This window comes from Lissotriton vulgaris, chromosome 7 (genome assembly GCF_964263255.1).
Source record: "Lissotriton vulgaris chromosome 7, aLisVul1.2, whole genome shotgun sequence".
Taxonomy (NCBI): Eukaryota; Metazoa; Chordata; class Amphibia; order Caudata; family Salamandridae; genus Lissotriton; species Lissotriton vulgaris.
The window spans coordinates 291,276,420-291,293,713 of record NC_141695.1 but is presented as its reverse complement, the minus strand read 5'-3'; the positions used below and the strand labels follow the sequence as shown (position 1 = coordinate 291,293,713).

The 17,294-nt window shown below is 49.4% G+C and overlaps 1 protein-coding gene and 1 pseudogene across 1 annotated transcript in view; one reads left to right on the top strand and one right to left on the bottom strand.

Moving 5' to 3' along the window:
* LOC147701411 (cytochrome c oxidase subunit 6B1-like) overlaps window positions 1–17,294 on the bottom strand; it is a 117,207-nt gene that overhangs the window by 43,720 nt on the left and 56,193 nt on the right. The gene's annotated exons all lie outside the window — the stretch shown is intronic.
* On the top strand, window positions 2,993–6,037 carry LOC147701412 (uncharacterized; annotated as a pseudogene).

Here is a 17,294-nt window from a genome sequence, read left to right as displayed (position 1 = left end):
TCTCCATGGTGGGTTTTAGGGGGGAAGTCCTATGTCTCTTTCCAATCTAAGCCTCAGTAATAGTTGGTCCTTTTTAATCTTTCTGCCTAAAATCATGCCCGGGGGAGTCCTTTCTCAATGGGTGTATGCTAAGCTTCCATTTTGTTGAGTAGGGGGGCAGCTGGTGTAGTTCGCAAAATCAGTTCCATATATTGAGCAATCAGGAGGCAGAGGGAAAATAACATAGAAAAAAGAAAATAATAGTAAAGTTAGCAGATGGGCAGAATTTATACCAATTACGAGACCCTCTTATCAGGGATCTTCCAGCCCAGAGCGAACAACCGATGGGAGTTCTCTCGAGCATGGGTTCCGACTCCGAGGCAAGTGAGGCAAATCTGTGAGGGGGCTCGAAGTCGCTCGCAAATCCCACTGTTTCACCGAGCCTGCGCTCCAGTTCCCCAGCAAACCAAAACCAAGCAACCAGCACGGGGTGACAGGACACTCGTAGTTCTAAGAGCTGAGCGCGCAGGTCACCACCATGAATCACTGGTGCACGTCTCCACTGTGAACCCCATGTGGAGGGTGAGCAAACTCCTGCAGCGAGCACAGAGCATCACCAGCTATTGCGGGTCACTCTCCAGCCGAGGTCAAGATCTGTGTGACTGGCGTGTGTGCTCGTCTGCGTATGGCATCCAATAACGCAGGCGAGTGAAGACTACGCAGGGTACAGAGCAATGCCTGGGATCGGCACCACGACAGGACCGGCACCATGCACGGAAGGCACGCAGGGTACAAAGAGATGCCTGGGATAGGCACCATGCCAGGATTGGCACCACGAGGGAGGTAACACAGGAAAGAGAGCGATGCCTGGGTTCGGCACCTCGACAACCTCGGCAGGTGTCCAGGCCGCTCACCAACAGCAAACCCGCTGTGAGTCCTAGATGCCCTACACCTTCACCTCCATCTTCCAGCTCAGGCAGTGGGATGGGGGACCCGATTAGTGCACATCGAGTCCCAGAGCTGTCAGCCCGCCAATCGGTAAGATGAGCCTTGGCCCGCCTCCGGTCCTCTGGTCTGGACACGAGCAGTTCCAGGTGGCGGCAGCTGGGTTGCATTGGATCAGGGAGACTGGTGGGTAAAAAGTCTTTCCTCCGGCCTGGTGATACAGATGGAGAGTCCCAGTCAGTTCTGCAGCAGCCTCAGGATCGGAATCGCAGTGGGTTCTGATGGACCGAAAGGCATTCTTTCGTTCTCCATCCGGTGCTCAAAATGGGGGGATCTGGTTGAGTTTGCAGCGGCCTCAGGCTTGAGAGGCATGGACCCACTTCCTTCCTCCAGTCCGGCGCCCAAGATGGGGGTCCTGGTCAGTGCGGCTCCAAATCCCGGATTTCAACAACCAGTCAACGGCTCTGAACAAGGTAAAATAGATTAAAAGTTCTGTCTGTGTTTGGTGGCGATGTATCAAAGTTCCGGTGTCAAAGGCCGATGGTGCTAACCGGGATTAATGTGTAATGATCCCCAGCGGAAGAGCTCCCTTTGCGGGCTCCTCATCAATCGGCCATTTTAGTAGTCTGTAGTCTGTGTAGGAGTTGTTTGGAGATTCAGGCATAGAGAGGTGCTTGCATGACTGTCTGCCTGGTATTCAGACATGCTGAGACTCTTAAACATAAGTTTCTAGCTCGAGGATACCCTAAGAGACTCATTCGCAATTCCTTTAAAAGTGCTAAGTACTACAACAGAAAAGTCATGTTCGAGCCCAAGAGGAACACCACTGAAGTGAAGTTGGTCTGTGTAACTCGACATTCTAAGCAAGATCAAAAAATCCGACAATCCATATATTCCCAGTTGCATCTCCTGAACATCAGGGACGATGTACCCAAATTACCCAAACCCACATTTGCCTTTAGAAGGAATAGGAACCTGCACAACCAAAGCTAAACCCAAAACGGAGGACTAGTTTTGCCAAAAATCGATTACAGCTTCCCATCGCATCAAGAGTAACCATAGATGTGGAACGCGCCACGCATGCAACAATGCCATCACATCGGACCACATCAGCATTGGACACAAGAGTATTGAGCCTAGGAACATGACAAATTGCAGGACCTCCAATGTGGTTTATTGTGTTCTCTGCCCGTGTGACCTTTGTTATGTGGGTGAAACCGGAAGAGAAATAAGAATCCACATTGGAGAACACAAATCCATTATCCTCCCTTGGTCCAACATTGGCTCGAATAAGGACACACAGACAGGGAATTCAGATAGACCATACTGGAGAAAATAACATCCGCTCGAGGATGCAACAATACCAAACATTTTCTGGATTTTTCTTCTCAATACCCAACTTAGAGGACTCAAAGAAACTATCCCCTGTGAACAAGCCATCTAACTGCCCTCTGATTTTTGGGTCTGACCGGTTCTCTCTTTCATCTATACATACTGCGCTCTGTGATCGCTGTTACTTCTCCTCCATTCTTGGTCCTTTTGCAGGAAACTAAGCCTTCCTTCTGCACTCTCATTTTCGGGCTCGATAGGTTCCCTCTGTGTGTTTATCTATTTGTACTGCGTTTTGTGACCCGTCACTGCTCCTCTATTCTTTATCATTTTGTAGGAACTTATCCTCTGTGCCCAAGTTAGCCTATCAGTTCCCTCTGACGGATTCTTTCCAATTCTAGTGGCCTATTGCTATTTGTCACCTATACAAATTATTCTGTGGCTTTACCTTCATTTCTTTCTATCACATTATTGTCTCTTTCTATATGTATTGTTATTTTTGGGGTGTTCTATGCTGCCTAGTAGCCTGTATTTAAGGATTCGTGTTACTGACCATCAAGACTTCCCCATAACGATCGGAGTCATTTCTCCCTGTGGTCAAGTTTTATCACTATAGTTTTCTGGGCTACATGATTCTATGTCAGGAAGCGGAGGCGAGGATTATGCATATCCTTTCTTCATTTTATTAACAGCAAGTTAGAAGAAACAGAAAAAACACAGGCTGCCAACTACATATCCCATGAGGCACAACAGTAACCATGGGAGCCAGTCCACCAATCATAGTCCAGCCGAATACATAAAGCAGCTCCCTCGACGAAGTCCGTCCTCTTTCTTCATTGCTGCCTTCAGGTAAGTCCCTTTGCATATTCTTAACTGCGTATTCGGGACTTGCGGGGGCAGTTTCCTTGTTGTGACAGCTTTTATTTATCTTGTATTGTTTGCGGGTTTCTCCCGCTGTGTGGCTGACGCAGTAGGCTTGGCTTGAGCGTCTCTATTTAGCGCGTGCGCCTTGAGGTGCTGTCTTTCCATAGACGCGCTGCCAGTGCTTCTCCTTCACCACAGCGCCCTTTGTGCGTGTGGTGAAACGCGCTGAGGCTTCTGGCGCTTCATCTTTCATGTTGCTCTGCCTCCTCCCCCCCAGCACTGACACCGCGTGGCTGTATGTTTTACGGGCTTTGCCCATTTATAAGAGTGGCTTAGTTGTATTAAAAAAAAAAAAGAATAACGTTCAAATATATGTGACAGTCTTCACAGCCACTTCTGTTTGTACATTTGAAGTCTAACCTTTGGGTAACACACCTGTTTCTAGAGGCGCTCGTGTTGGGGGGAACCCTTTATAATTTAGTAGGGGGTGTCTGTTTATGGGTGCCCGACCCTCATTAAATATGCAGTCACCTTCTGACCATGGCTATGTATCAGCTCATTCTGCTGAGGTGCAGCCCCCCCCCAGGCAAGCACTCCTGCAGAGGTTGACAAGCTGCTTTCTTCGGCCATTGCCAAGGCGCTTGTCCCTCTGCAGGACAGCGTTAATAAATTGTCTGCTCATGTGTTCAAGACTGGTTCTCGTATCCTGGGAGACAGTGGGGCTGGGCCTAGTGGCATTCACACTGTGGTGCCACGTAAGGCCATTAAGCGTGACAAGAGCACCTGGAAGGCTTCAGCAAACTTGCGAAGGTCTTCCATAAGAGTGTGCGCACGCTAAGAAGCGCACCCTACCGGGAGGAAGACTTACCCGTATATACTGGTGGCGAGTCCACCCCAGACTTTGACCCTGAAGAGGGGTTTCCCGAAGGCGGAGAGGGTGAAGATGAGGAGGTGTTTGAGGATGATGACCATTTCTCCGATGATATGTTTGATTCGGGCAGGTCTTGGCGTCCACGTTCTTCTTGTTCTGATGTTGGTGAGGGAGATCAGGTTCATGCGGATATGTTTGACCCTACCTGTATCTTACGAACACGGAGTTCTGATTGGGTACCTGATAAGAAGACTGCAGATTATGTTGCCGCAAAGATTAGGCAGCCTCTTTCTCAAGAGGTGAGATCCCTCCTTAGGTCAGAATGCCCTAGACCGTCTCTTCCCAATGGCGTTGCCAGTACCCCAGAGTTGGACACCAAGCTCTGCAAATTTTTTGCTAAATACATGAAGGATCCAAGAAAGGGGATAGATCGTTCCTGGAGGGCTTGTCAGGACAAACTTCTTGACGTTGTGAGGCCCCTAACTAAAATCATTGAGTTGGCGGAACGGTCCAGGAAGTCAGGCCTTCCTCTCCCAACGGATGATGTTGCGGGATGGGCGCAAAGGGCAATGTGTCTCTTGGGCAATGCCAATTGTGCCCTCTCCGCCGAGCCTCGTCATTCCCTTCTTTTGAAAACTGACCCCAAATTAGGAGAACTGTCTTCCTCCCTTCGTTAAGGAGCTAGGAAAGTTTGTAGCCACCTTTTCTGCCCTGGATAAGGCTCAGGCTTCTATGATGAAGATATTCCCCAAGAAGGTTTTTGGGGGGGCCGGGCGAGGCAGGGGTCGCTCTTCCGGCCGACAGTTCAACCAAGGTCCCAATAGAGCCCAGGCGAAAAGAAATAATGGATGGAACGATGGCAGACAAGGAACCTTCTATCCTTCCTGTGGAGGCAAAGGACAAGGCAGAGGCCGTGGTGGCAACTAGAATGCACGAGGATTCAATGGTAAGCTTGAAAATCCTCTCTCCTGTTCGTCTGGGGGGGCAGGATTTCTCTGTTTCTGGCAAACTGGGCAGATTTAACGTCAGATCCTTGGGTGTTAGAGACAGTTCAAGGGTTTCACATAGAGTTCTACTGGTCCCCCGTCCAAACATCTCGTCCTCGCCCTTTGTTTTTTTCAGACTCAGAGACCGATCTGATAGATCACGAGGTTCTAGATCTTCTTTCAAAAGGTGCTATCGCCCTCTCCCATCTACATCCACGCGGATTCTTAAGCAATATTTTTCTGGTAAAAAGAGAGAAAAAGGCTTCAGACCGGTTATCAATCTCTGGTCCTTCAACGAGTGGTTAGTTTACCAGCACTTCAAGATGGAGGGAATCCATCTGCTCAGGGACCTTCTTCTCCAGAACGATTGGTTGGTCCGGCTAGACCTCAAAGATGCGTATCTGTCAGTTCCAATCCCCCCCCCTCCCCCATTGCAGGTTCCTGCAATTCCTGTGGAAGGGTCAAACTTACAAATTCAAAACTCTTCCCTTTGGTCTCTCATCAGCTCCTTGGTGTTTTACCAAGCATCTTTGTCCTGTGTTGGAACATCTCCGCACCAAGGGAATTCGACTGGACGATATCCTGCTCATGGATCAATCCAGAGATCATCTTCTTCTTCTTCACAACAGATTACAATTTCCCTATTACAGAATCTCGGGTTCAGCATCAATGTCCACAAATCGGACCTGGTTCCCCAACAGAGCATGATCTTTCTAGGCTTTCGCATCGACACGAGGGATGCCACCTTGAATCTTCCTTCTCAGAAGATTTCAAAGATCAAGAAGAAGATTCGACAGGTTCTCCGCAGAGACAGGATATCCCTGCGGCAGCTGACCAGGATTGTTGGTTTGTTATCGACTTCGATTCAAGCCATCTTTCCTGGTCCTCTACACTACAGGGCCCTGCAGAGGCTGAAGGCCTCCCACCTGCACAGGGGTCTCACTTATTCGGAGCAGATCTCCCTTTCCTCGGAGGCCACGGCGGAACTTCTTTGATGGATGGACCATATGGAGGCCTGGAATGGGAGAGCGATCTTTGGATCCCTTCCGGATCTAGTGATTGAATTGGATGCCAGTCGCCTGGGCTGGGGTGCCAGATGCGGCTCTCTATCGGTGGGAGGTCGGTGGACAGAGGAGGAACTGCTTTTCCATATCAATTGCCTGGAACTCCTAGCGGGCTCCTTTGCCATTCGATCTTTCACGACCAACAGAGTATCCTGTTGTGTCCTTCTCAGGATGAACAACACGACGGCGGTGAGGTACATCAATCGCCTTGGAGGTACTCATTCCAAGATTCTAGCGGATCTCGCCAAGGATTTTTGGCATTACTGCCTCCAACGTCAGATTTCGGTGACGGCGGAGTATCTCCCGGGAGATCAGAATTGTGTGGCAGACTGGAATTCCAGGAATTTCAGGGATGCCAGCGATTGGAGACTGGATCCCGGAGTGTTCTCTCAGATTGTGTCCATTTGGAGCCTTCCCCTAGTGGATCTTTTTGCATCCAGATAAATCGCTCAGGTTCCCCGATTCTTCAGCTGAAAACCGGATCCGGGAGGGGAGGCGGTGGACGCCTTCCTTCAGGATTGTCAGGGGATACCAGCTTACGCATTTCCACCCTTCCTTTTCATCCAGAGGGTTGCAGCCCAGGTCTGCAGACAGAGGGCCTCTCTGATCCTAATCACTCCAATTTGGAGAGCCCAGATTTGGTTTCTGTCCCTTCTAGAATTGTCTTGTGACAGACGTCTTTGGTTGCCGTCTTTCAACAACATCCTCTCAGATCCTCTGGGACTCCCTCCCCCCCTGGTTCTCCAAGGCCATCTACATCTTATGGCGTGGAGGATTTCAGGAGACGATGGACTGACGTCTCGCTTTCAAGAGAAGCTGAACTCCTTATCCAGCAGGCTTGGGCCCCGGGCAATACCAAGCGATTCAGATCAGCTTGGAGAAGATGGGTTCGTTGGTGTGTGGCGAAACACCTGGATCCCGCGGGCGCCTGCATTGCAGAAGTTGTGAACTTCCTTTCGGAACTTTTTCATCAGAAATTGCCCTATTGCACTATCAACTCTATTAGGTCGACCATTTCTGCTGGTCACTCTCTCGTGGATGGGGCTCCAATTGGGGAACACCCATTGGTTTGTAAGCTTTTGAAAGGCATACGTCTTTCACGTCCGCCGGAGCCTCGTTACCTGGGCCTCTGGGACGTTAATGTGGTCCTCCGCTTACTTTTATCCTGGCAAGATAATGATTTCCTTTCCCAAAAGGAGATTTCAGCTAAACTTGCTATCTTCCTGTGTCTTTTTTCTTGTAAGAGAGTGTCGGATGTCAGGGCCCTTGATATTTCTGCCCGTGTTTTTTCCCCGGAAGGAGTTACCTTTACCATCTCCAGGAGAACTAAATTGAGTACGAGGTCAGTAACCTATCTTGCTTTTCCAGATTCTCCAAAATTGTGTGTTGTTCGATGTTTAAAATCTTATGAAGATATGACTTTGGAGGTTCGTCCTCCGGGTGAACGGCAGCTTCTGATTGCCATTAAAAAAACGTTTCAGGCGGTATCTTCTCCTACCATTGCTAGATGGGTCAAATGGATTATGACTGAATCTGGTATTGACGTCAGGCATTTTGGAGCTCATTCCACTAGGGGAGCTATGGCCTCCAAGGCTGTCCAGGTAGGTGGCAGGTTGGAGGACATTATGAATGCAGCTGATTGATCTTCAGAATCTACGTTTAAGAAGTTCTATTTTAAACCAATTCATGAAGCCGCTGCGCTGGTGGTGAGTAAGCTTTGAACTTGCATAATACTCGCCTCCGCTTCCTGACATAGAATTAACAAGCATTAGAAATGCAATAGGTCTCGCAGCATTAGAGTTAGTGCTTTTAGAATTGTTTATGGGTTTTTTTGTAAATCTTTAGCATGAGGTTGAGGGTGAGTGAGGGTGAGGGGTTGAGGGTGAGTGAGGGTGAGGTTGAGTGAGGGTGAGTGAGGGGTTGAGGGTGAGGGGTTGAGAGTGAGGGTGAGGGTGAGGGTGAGTGAGGGTGAGGGGTTGAGGGTGAGGGGTTGAGGGTGAGGGGTTGAGGGTGAGGGGTTGAGGGTGAGGGTGAGTGAGGGTGAGTGAGGGTGAGTGAGGGTGAGTGAGGGTGAGGGGTTGAGGGTGAGGTGTTGAGGGTGAGTGAGGGTGAGTGAGGGTGAGGGTGAGGGTGAGGGTGAGGGTGAGGGTGAGTGAGGGGTTTTGGGTGAGTGAGGGGGAGTAGTTGAGGCTGAGTGAGGGTGAGTCAGAGTGAGGGTGAGTGAGGGGTTGAAGGTGAGGGGTTGAGGGTGAGTGAGGGTGAGGGGTTGAGGGTGAGTGAGGGTGAGGGGTTGAGGGTGAGTGAGGATGAGTGAGAGTGAGGGTGAGTGAGGGGGAGTAGTTGAGGCTGAGTGAGGGTGAGTCAGAGTGAGGGTGAGTGAGGGTGAGGGGTTGAGGGTGAGTGAGGGTGAGTGAGGGTGAGTGAGGGTGAGTGAGGGTGAGTGAGGGTGAGTGAGGGTGAGTGAGGGTGAGGGGTTGAGGGTGAGTGAGGATGAGTGAGAGTGAGGGTGAGTGAGGGGTTGAGGGTGAGGGGTTGAGGGTGAGTGAGGGGTTGAGGGTGAGTGAGGGGTTGAGGGGGAGTGAGGGGTTGAGGGGGAGGGGTCAAGGGGGAGGGGTTGAGGGTGAGTGAGGGTGAGTGAGTGAGAGTGAGGGGTTGAGGGTGAGTGAGTGAGGGTGAGTGAGGGTGAGGGTTTGAGGGTGAGGGGTTGAGGGTGAGGGAGTGAGGGTGAGGCGTTGAGGGTGAGGGGTTGAGGGTGAGGGGTTGAGGGTGAGGGGTTGAGGGTGAGGGGTTGAGGGTGAGGGGTTGAGGGTGAGTGAGGGTGAGGGGTTGAGGGTGAGTGAGGGTTGAGGGTGAGGGGTTGAGGGTGAGTGAGGTTTTGGTTCCCCAGTCCTGCCCTGACAATCAACACTTTACTTTGGGACAGAAGATCTGTTCGAAGTCTCCTCTGGGTGGGGTGATGAACAGCTGCTTGGCTACACAAAAACACACCCGAAAGAAGCAGTATTCAAATATTCCAGGAATTTCCCGATTCTGTAGCAAATACCAGGATAAATAAAACTGCCAAAATGCCAACATTTCCCAGAGAACCTCCTGATTACAGCAAAATGTAACTTTGTATTATGTGGGTAGACTTCAAAATCCACACAAATTAAAAGAGCAGACTAACTTGCACAACAGCCGGTAACAGCATTTCACCCGAGCTTACATGCGTGAAGAGATATTTACAAACAAGGAGGCAGATCAAGAAAGAAGAGAAACACCTGACCTCTTCAAAAGAGCTGGACAAAGCAGAACTGATGTAACAAAGAAATTACTGTGGAAATAGTAAAAGGCGCTTTAGGCGGAGATGTGCAAATTACAACGTTAAAATTATCAGAACTTGACCTCGTGTGAGTGTGTACCACGACAATCGACAACACGACAAATGCACTTGCAGGGAGGGGAGGAGGCGGCAATGTGGCAGGAGACTTTAGAAACCAACTCAGCCCTGTGCTTTACCTCATAGTAAAGCAAAAAGCAACAAACAGCAAAAAATGCGTGAGCAAACGCAGTTCAACCTCAAATCCGAACAAGAAAGGGTGGAGGGGGCAGGGGAGGAGGGGTCCGGGGAGGAGGGAAGGGCCAGAGGGACTTGATGGGAGTGGTGGGGAGGAGGGGGAGGGTATAGAGAGAGAGGAGGAGAGACAGGACAGGGGGAAGCAGCAGAGACACGGCGGGTAAAATAAACAAATAACACGGCGGGCAGGGGAGGGGGCGGAGAGGGGAGAGGAGAAATGCGACACGGAGGGAAGGGGAGGGGGCGGAGCGGGGAGGGGACGGAGAGGGGAGAGGTGCGACATCAGTGTGCATCACACCCTGCAGGTTATAGCGAGAGTGTGGGGTGAATTTAGGAGAAAGAACCAAGTGTGCTTTTATGGCTCGCTGAACGAATCCAGGGTAGACCATCATGTTGTGTCGGCACAATGGAGTCTGCAGATTATAGACCTGGGTAGTGAGCGATGAGACCCCTGGTGAGGAGGAGACCTCTGTTGGATGTTTAACTGTCGAGGTTTTGCATTGGTTTGGGTCCGCAATTTCAATGAGGAATCTGAATGCTCTGGGGATAATCTCAGCGTTTATTTTCCTCTCCTTTGGGGCCTGTGTGCACTTCAGATGCCTGCAGGCCAGCATAGAATCGCCCTGTCATATTTTGCACCAGCTGGCATTTGAAAGAAGGATGTATGGAAAGGCCTTCGAACTGGGCACCCGTATAATTCAGTTTGGGATTTATGGAAAAGCTGATTGCTGCAGCATGGAGCTTGGTGGAATAAACAAATAACACGGCGGGCAGGGGAGGGGGCGGAGAGGGGAGAGGAGAAATGCGACACGGAGGGAAGGGGAGGGGGCGGAGCGGGGAGGGGGCGGAGAGGGGAGAGGTGCGACATCAGTGTGCATCACACCCTGCAGGTTATAGCGAGAGTGTGGGGTGAATTTAGGAGAAAGAACCAAGTGTGCTTTTATGGCTCGCTGAACGAATCCAGGGTAGACCATCATGTTGTGTCGGCACAATGGCGTCTGCAGATTATAGACCTGGGTAGTGAGCGAGGAGACCCCTGGTGAGGAGGAGACCTCTGTTGGATGTTTAACTGTCGAGGTTTTGCATTGGTTTGGGTCCGCAATTTCCTGTGTGCACTTCAGATGCCTGCAGGCCAGCATAGAATCGCCCTGTCATATTTTGCACCAGCTGGCATTTGAAAGAAGGATGTATGGAAAGGCCTTCGAACTGGGCACCCGTATAATTCAGTTTGGGATTTATGGAAAAGCTGATTGCTGCAGTATGGAGCTTGGTGGAATAAACAAATAACACGGCGGGCAGGGGAGGGGGCGGAGAGGGGAGAGGAGAAATGCGACACGGAGGGAAGGGGAGGGGGCGGAGCGGGGAGGGGGCGGAGAGGGGAGAGGTGCGACATCAGTGTGCATCACACCCTGCAGGTTATAGCGAGAGTGTGGGGTGAATTTAGGAGAAAGAACCAAGTGTGCTTTTATGGCTCGCTGAACGAATCCAGGGTAGACCATCATGTTGTGTCGGCACAATGGCGTCTGCAGATTATAGACCTGGGTAGTGAGCGAGGAGACCCCTGGTGAGGAGGAGACCTCTGTTGGATGTTTAACTGTCGAGGTTTTGCATTGGTTTGGGTCCGCAATTTCCTGTGTGCACTTCAGATGCCTGCAGGCCAGCATAGAATCGCCCTGTCATATTTTGCACCAGCTGGCATTTGAAAGAAGGATGTATGGAAAGGCCTTCGAACTGGGCACCCGTATAATTCAGTTTGGGATTTATGGAAAAGCTGATTGCTGCAGTATGGAGCTTGGTGGAATAAACAAATAACACGGCGGGCAGGGGAGGGGGCGGAGAGGGGAGAGGAGAAATGCGACACGGAGGGAAGGGGAGGGGGCGGAGAGGGGAGAGGTGCGACATCAGTGTGCATCACACCCTGCAGGTTATAGCGAGAGTGTGGGGTGAATGTAGGAGAAAGAACCAAGTGTGCTTTTATGGCTCGCTGAACGAATCCAGGGTAGACCATCATGTTGTGTCGGCACAATGGCGTCTGCAGATTATAGACCTGGGTAGTGAGCGAGGAGACCCCTGGTGAGGAGGAGACCTCTGTTGGATGTTTAACTGTCGAGGTTTTGCATTGGTTTGGGTCCGCAATTTCCTGTGTGCACTTCAGATGCCTGCAGGCCATCATAGAATCGCCCTGTCATATTTTGCACCAGCTGGCATTTGAAAGAAGGATGTATGGAAAGGCCTTCGAACTGGGCACCCGTATAATTCAGTTTGGGATTTATGGAAAAGCTGATTGCTGCAGTATGGAGCTTGGTGGAATAAACAAATAACACGGCGGGCAGGGGAGGGGGCGGAGAGGGGAGAGGAGAAATGCGACACGGAGGGAAGGGGAGGGGGCGGAGCGGGGAGGGGGCGGAGAGGGGAGAGGTGCGACACGGCGTTAGAAGGAAGGAAGAGAGGGGAGGGGGGAGGAGAAATGCGACACGGCGGGAAGGGGAGGGGGCGGAACGGGGGCGGAGAGGGGAGAGAGAGAGTAGGCAAGGGTAAACAAACACGGACGTGCACGCGCCCGTGACTTTTACGGTCAATGCGCATGCGCATAAGCTTAATGCGCATGCGCATTGACCTTAAAAGTCACGGGCACTGCAAGGAATCGCCACGATTCCTTGCAGTGCAGATAAAGAGTGGATAACTCGCAATACTCTCGCCTTGCTCGATGCGCATGCGCATCGACAGGCGAGACCTAAAAATGTCCTAGTTATCACAAAGGAAAGTTTCAATTCTATTAAGGACGCAGAGGCGAGGGTTATCCCACCCTGGCTTTTGTAGCCTCCCTCCCTTATGCTTGGAGGTCTTGCTGGATTTCGTATTTCTACATATCAGGAGAGTCATGTTTTATTGTATATTTATGGTATTTTGTGCATTGATCTTGTTCTGTACATTTGCACTTTCTATTTCTCATTTGTTTATGCTACTGATAGTGCTTTTGCATTTGCATTTTATCTTGCTCTGTGGTTCTTCTCTTGTATTTCTGAGATTTCCATAGTCAAGAGATTATAACGTTTTCTGTTGCCCTAGGATCTGATCAGATGACGGATTAATCTGGGGACGACTTAACTTCCTGCAGCGACGAAAGAGGACGGACTTCGTCGAGGGAGCTGCTTTATGTATTTGGCTGGACTATGATTGGTGGACTGGCTCCTATGGTTACTGTTGTGCCTCATGTGATATGTAGTTGGCAGCCTGTGTTTTTTCTGTTTCTTCTAATTTGCTGTTAATAAAATGAAGAAAGGATATGCATAATCCTCGCATCCGCGTCCTTAATAGAATTGAAACTTTCTTTTGTGATAACTAGGACATTTCTCATTTGTGGCCGTACGTTAAGGTCACGAGTTTTTCAACATGGCGATCGGATCCGCACTTTTATTTGTGGTACCCTCAGCATTCCAGCTTTTCCTTATTCCCAGTGGGTGTAGCAAGGGGATGGACTCATAATCTGGCACTTCACAGTCCAGATCCATACTCATGGTATGCACCTGATGGACCCGTTTTTCTGACGTCCTTCTTGGAGCTCTTTGGGCATTCTTCTTCCGACGGCGAGATTATTCTCACCTTCCGTCTTCCTGGCGCCCTCCGTCGCCTCATCTTGCGCCGGACCTCTTAAGTGGGGTTTACTGCCCCAGGGCTGTCGCTCAGCAGGTTGCTGCATGGCCCGTCTGGTGAGTACTTAAGGTGTTTTATTTCATCAACCTCTTGTGAATTCAAGGGGGCACTTTCTTATCGGGCTTCATTATTTGTTTTCATGATTTCACTATCTTTGACTCCCCGCTGCTACTCCCTTCTATTCCCTTCCTTTACCTTACAGTGGATAAATTCCCTCCTTCTTGTCCCCGGAAATAAACAAGGCCCTCGGTTAAGACTGCACTTCTGGATGACTGAGGACATGATATAACTTCTGAAGATTAAGGGAAGGACCGTGGGCTGGAATGAAAACGCTTTGGTCTTCATTTATCAATGCGAGCATATGGGTAAGTAGCCAAAGGCCAGAAGCTTGATAAGAATTTTGAAGTCCATGTGCAGCTCAGACAGAGGGCAAAATGCTGTGGTAGGTGTGCCCTGTACATTAGTCTTGGAAAGTGGGATCAGGACGTCTCATGTGGATTCAGGCAGTGCTTAATGTTTTAAAGAGTCAGTGTACAGCGACTCCAACCTTGGAGCCAGAATTCCTGCAAAAGCAGAGTAGAACTCCTCAGGTAGGCTGTGCGGGTCTGAGGTTTTCCCTGTAGCCATTTCCCGGATTGCGAGCCAAATCTCCTAGGTTGTGACCGGACCCCACAGACTCTCCTGAGCCTCTCGAGGAAGTTCTCTCAGTGTCATGTGTGCACTAAGGCAGCCTGACCCCCGATGGACAAGCCTGAGGACACCTATATAATGTTTCATAATATTCCTGAAATGAGGTGTTGATGGTCTTGGGAGAGAAAAGCAGCAGGACTCCGGTCTAATGAGCCGAGCTAGGAACCTACTCTGCAAATCCTCTTCTTCGTGTGCCTTAGCAATGTAATTTTTATAATCATGATACAGCAGTCACTCTAAGACGGTATTATACTGTTCCCTAGCTTCCCAGAGTCTAGTCTTTGCAGCCTTGTTTGTCACAGAGCATTACCTAATTTGTGCAGTCTGTTGTCCAATGTCTGAATTTCCCCATTCAGTTCTCTCTGAACTCCCATCGAGTGACAGAAATAGTGACTGCAAATCACCACCTTAAAGGCTTCCCACTTAATCATGTGGGAGGAGGCGGAACCCGGGTTAAATTCGAAGTACCCGGCAACCGCCTCCCTCAAGGAGTCTCGAAAGCAAGAATCCTCTAGGAACAGAGGGTTAAGTCACCAAGTAGGAATCTCCAAGGGTTCCTCAAACGACCAGAAGCCTAACAGCAAGGCACTGTGGTCCGAAAGGGTATGTCCTAGGTACTCAGTGTAGGTAACATACTGGCTGGGCCTGTTTGAACACAAATTTGTCTAACCTAGTGTGGAGTTAATAAATGTGGGAGCAATAGACCTCGCATTACTCCATGTTGGGTCCTTCAAGGGTCCAACAGTTCCAATCTATCTAACCAGTCCCTGAGGCCTTCAGCTGTCTTGTGAGCTGTTGTACCGGGTAATGGAGAGGAGCGGGGGTAGAACAGCCAAGCACGACATCAGCTACACGATTAAAATCTCCACCCAGCTAAAGATCGGCTGTAACAAGTGGTGCCAACGGAGCAGAGAGAGTAAAAAAGAAGTTGTTTGATCTTGGTTTGGGGCAGAAAGATAAAGTTCCTTGCCCAATTATCTACCCTTAAGTACAACATAGCGCCCTTCCTTGTTGATGGTGGAAGGTATAAGCTCAAGGGGCGTTCCGATTTTAATAAAGAAAGTGCTTCCCTTGCAAAAGCAGAATAGGAGGTAGCATACAACTGGCTTCGGCATCTACGTCGCAAGCGCTCAATTTCTCATCTGGCAAGGTGAGTCTCATGTAATATAGACCCCTCCAACTCCCTATGCCACAGGGATTTGTGATTATTATAGCATTTGGATGCCAAACCCATCCCCGGGATATTCCAGGTCAAGAACTTTAGTGTATGACGTTGGTCTTGCATCTGATCAAACAGTGTGTGTGTGTCCCATGTACATCCTCCAGGTAACCCCCAGTGACCAGCTCCCCCACATCAATTGGTGGTGTAATCCCCAAAAGAACCCATAAGTACCCCAACTGTAACCTCCCCTGCCCTAATGCAGCCCAGCTAAGGCATGCCGCCCGAACCTGTAAGGTGAAATATTTGTCAACAGAACGCCACCTCCAGTCTCCTGGCAGTGGCCAATGGAGATGGGGTAGGCTATGTAGTGCAGGCTAAACCAGTTCCGCACCTGCATCACATTTGAGTACTGTCTGGGCACTCAGCCAAGTGCACACCCAGCATCAAGGGCACCCTCGATCCAGAGTTTCAAAATAAATATCAGAAGTATATATAGGCAGATTCCACAAACCTAGAACTTCCATAAACCCCGTCCAGCAGTGTAAAAACAACATCCCTGTTCCACATCCTTTAGTTTGCCATCTTGCCAGTAACCCAGTGTGGACCTCGCCATTTTTTCAGGGTCATCCCCAAACCTTTTGCCATCCTTCTGTATTTTTTATGACCTGTTTTTGTTGGCTTTAGGACTCTGAGAACTTTCTCAGGCTGATCAGTGCTAAAGTGCATGTGCATGTGCTCTCTCCTTTAAACTTGGTAAGATTGGTCTACACCTGTTTGGCATATTTAAAGTCAACAAACAAATGGAGAGGAAGAGGAGAAAGAGAGCTCATTCGTCTCCCCTGGCTATAGAAATCTTAAAAAAAGAGGAAGAGCCTAAGACTATGCAGCATGAAGAATTCAAATTAGGAATTGCTTATTGCATAGTCAAAGCTTGTTGCTTATTGCCTATAAGTCTGGTGGGTGAGGGTTCTTCTATAAAAGTAAATGGTTTCCCTGTTAAGGAGACTTATATGCTATAAGCAACAAGCTTTGACTATGCAATAAGCAATTCCTAATTTGGATCCTTCTTGGAGCATAGTCTTATGCTCATTCTCTTTGTTTAAGAAAATTGCATATTTAATGTACATGTAAGTCCCTTGGACCGTGGTATCCTATTATCCAGGGCCTCAATGCTACTAGTGGGCTTGCAGCACTGATTGTGCCACCCACAGAAGTAGCAATTTAAACCTGTCTCAGACCTCTGCCACTGCAGATCCTGCATGCTGAGTTTACAACCACAGAGAGACTTGGCATTTAAAGTTACTTGCAAAGTTTGGAATTCCCCTTTTACTACATATAGGTAACTGCTAAGGGAGGCCCTAGATAGTCGTATGGGCAGGGTGCTGTGTAAGTAAAAGGTAGGACATGCGCCTTTGTTGGGTGGTATGTCCTGGTAGTGACAAACAGCCTATTTGGTGTCTCACTGCTGTGAGACCTGCTCCTCTCAGGTTTGCAGTGGGAATTCCCTGGTATGCGTTTCAGTGGTAATTTCTGATCTGGAAGGAGTAGCGTTGCCATGTTTGGTAGGTTTAGAACAGAGGTGGAAAATCCTGCTTATTGGTGAAAGTAGATTTTTTATGACTATTTTTGAAATGCCACTTTAAGAAAGTAGGCATTTCTATGTTCTTATGACTCTTTGTGCTTTGCAACCTGACTCTAATCAATGTTTAGACTGACAGGAGGCTGTGTTGTGCATTCACTCTAGACAGCACAGTTGAGGTGTGCCCTGCATATTCATATAGGTCTTCCTGAGCAAAAGGAGTGGTCACCTGCACCTGAATAGGGCTGTGTTTGTCCTCTCACAATGCTGTCTCCACCCCCTGTAGTGTGTCGGGAGCCAGGGCTGGGGATTGAATGGGGGTGTTGTGTACTTCTAAAGTTTGTTTGAAGTTACCTCCACATCATACACATTTTGAGTATAAGTACAGGGGCTCTGACCCAATGAATTAAGACACTGTGTAGGATTGTAACCAGACACTGCTGGCTCTACATGCTGCACATTGCCAGGGACTATACAGCTGCCACGAGGAACTGCTATTTGGACCATTTGCTTTGTTGGGCTGACTTGCTTTAGAGATTGCCACTTTTCTACAAGGATCCTTGTGCTGGCCTGCCTTCCTGTGCCCTACTCTGAGCCCCAGTGTTCTGTAGGGAC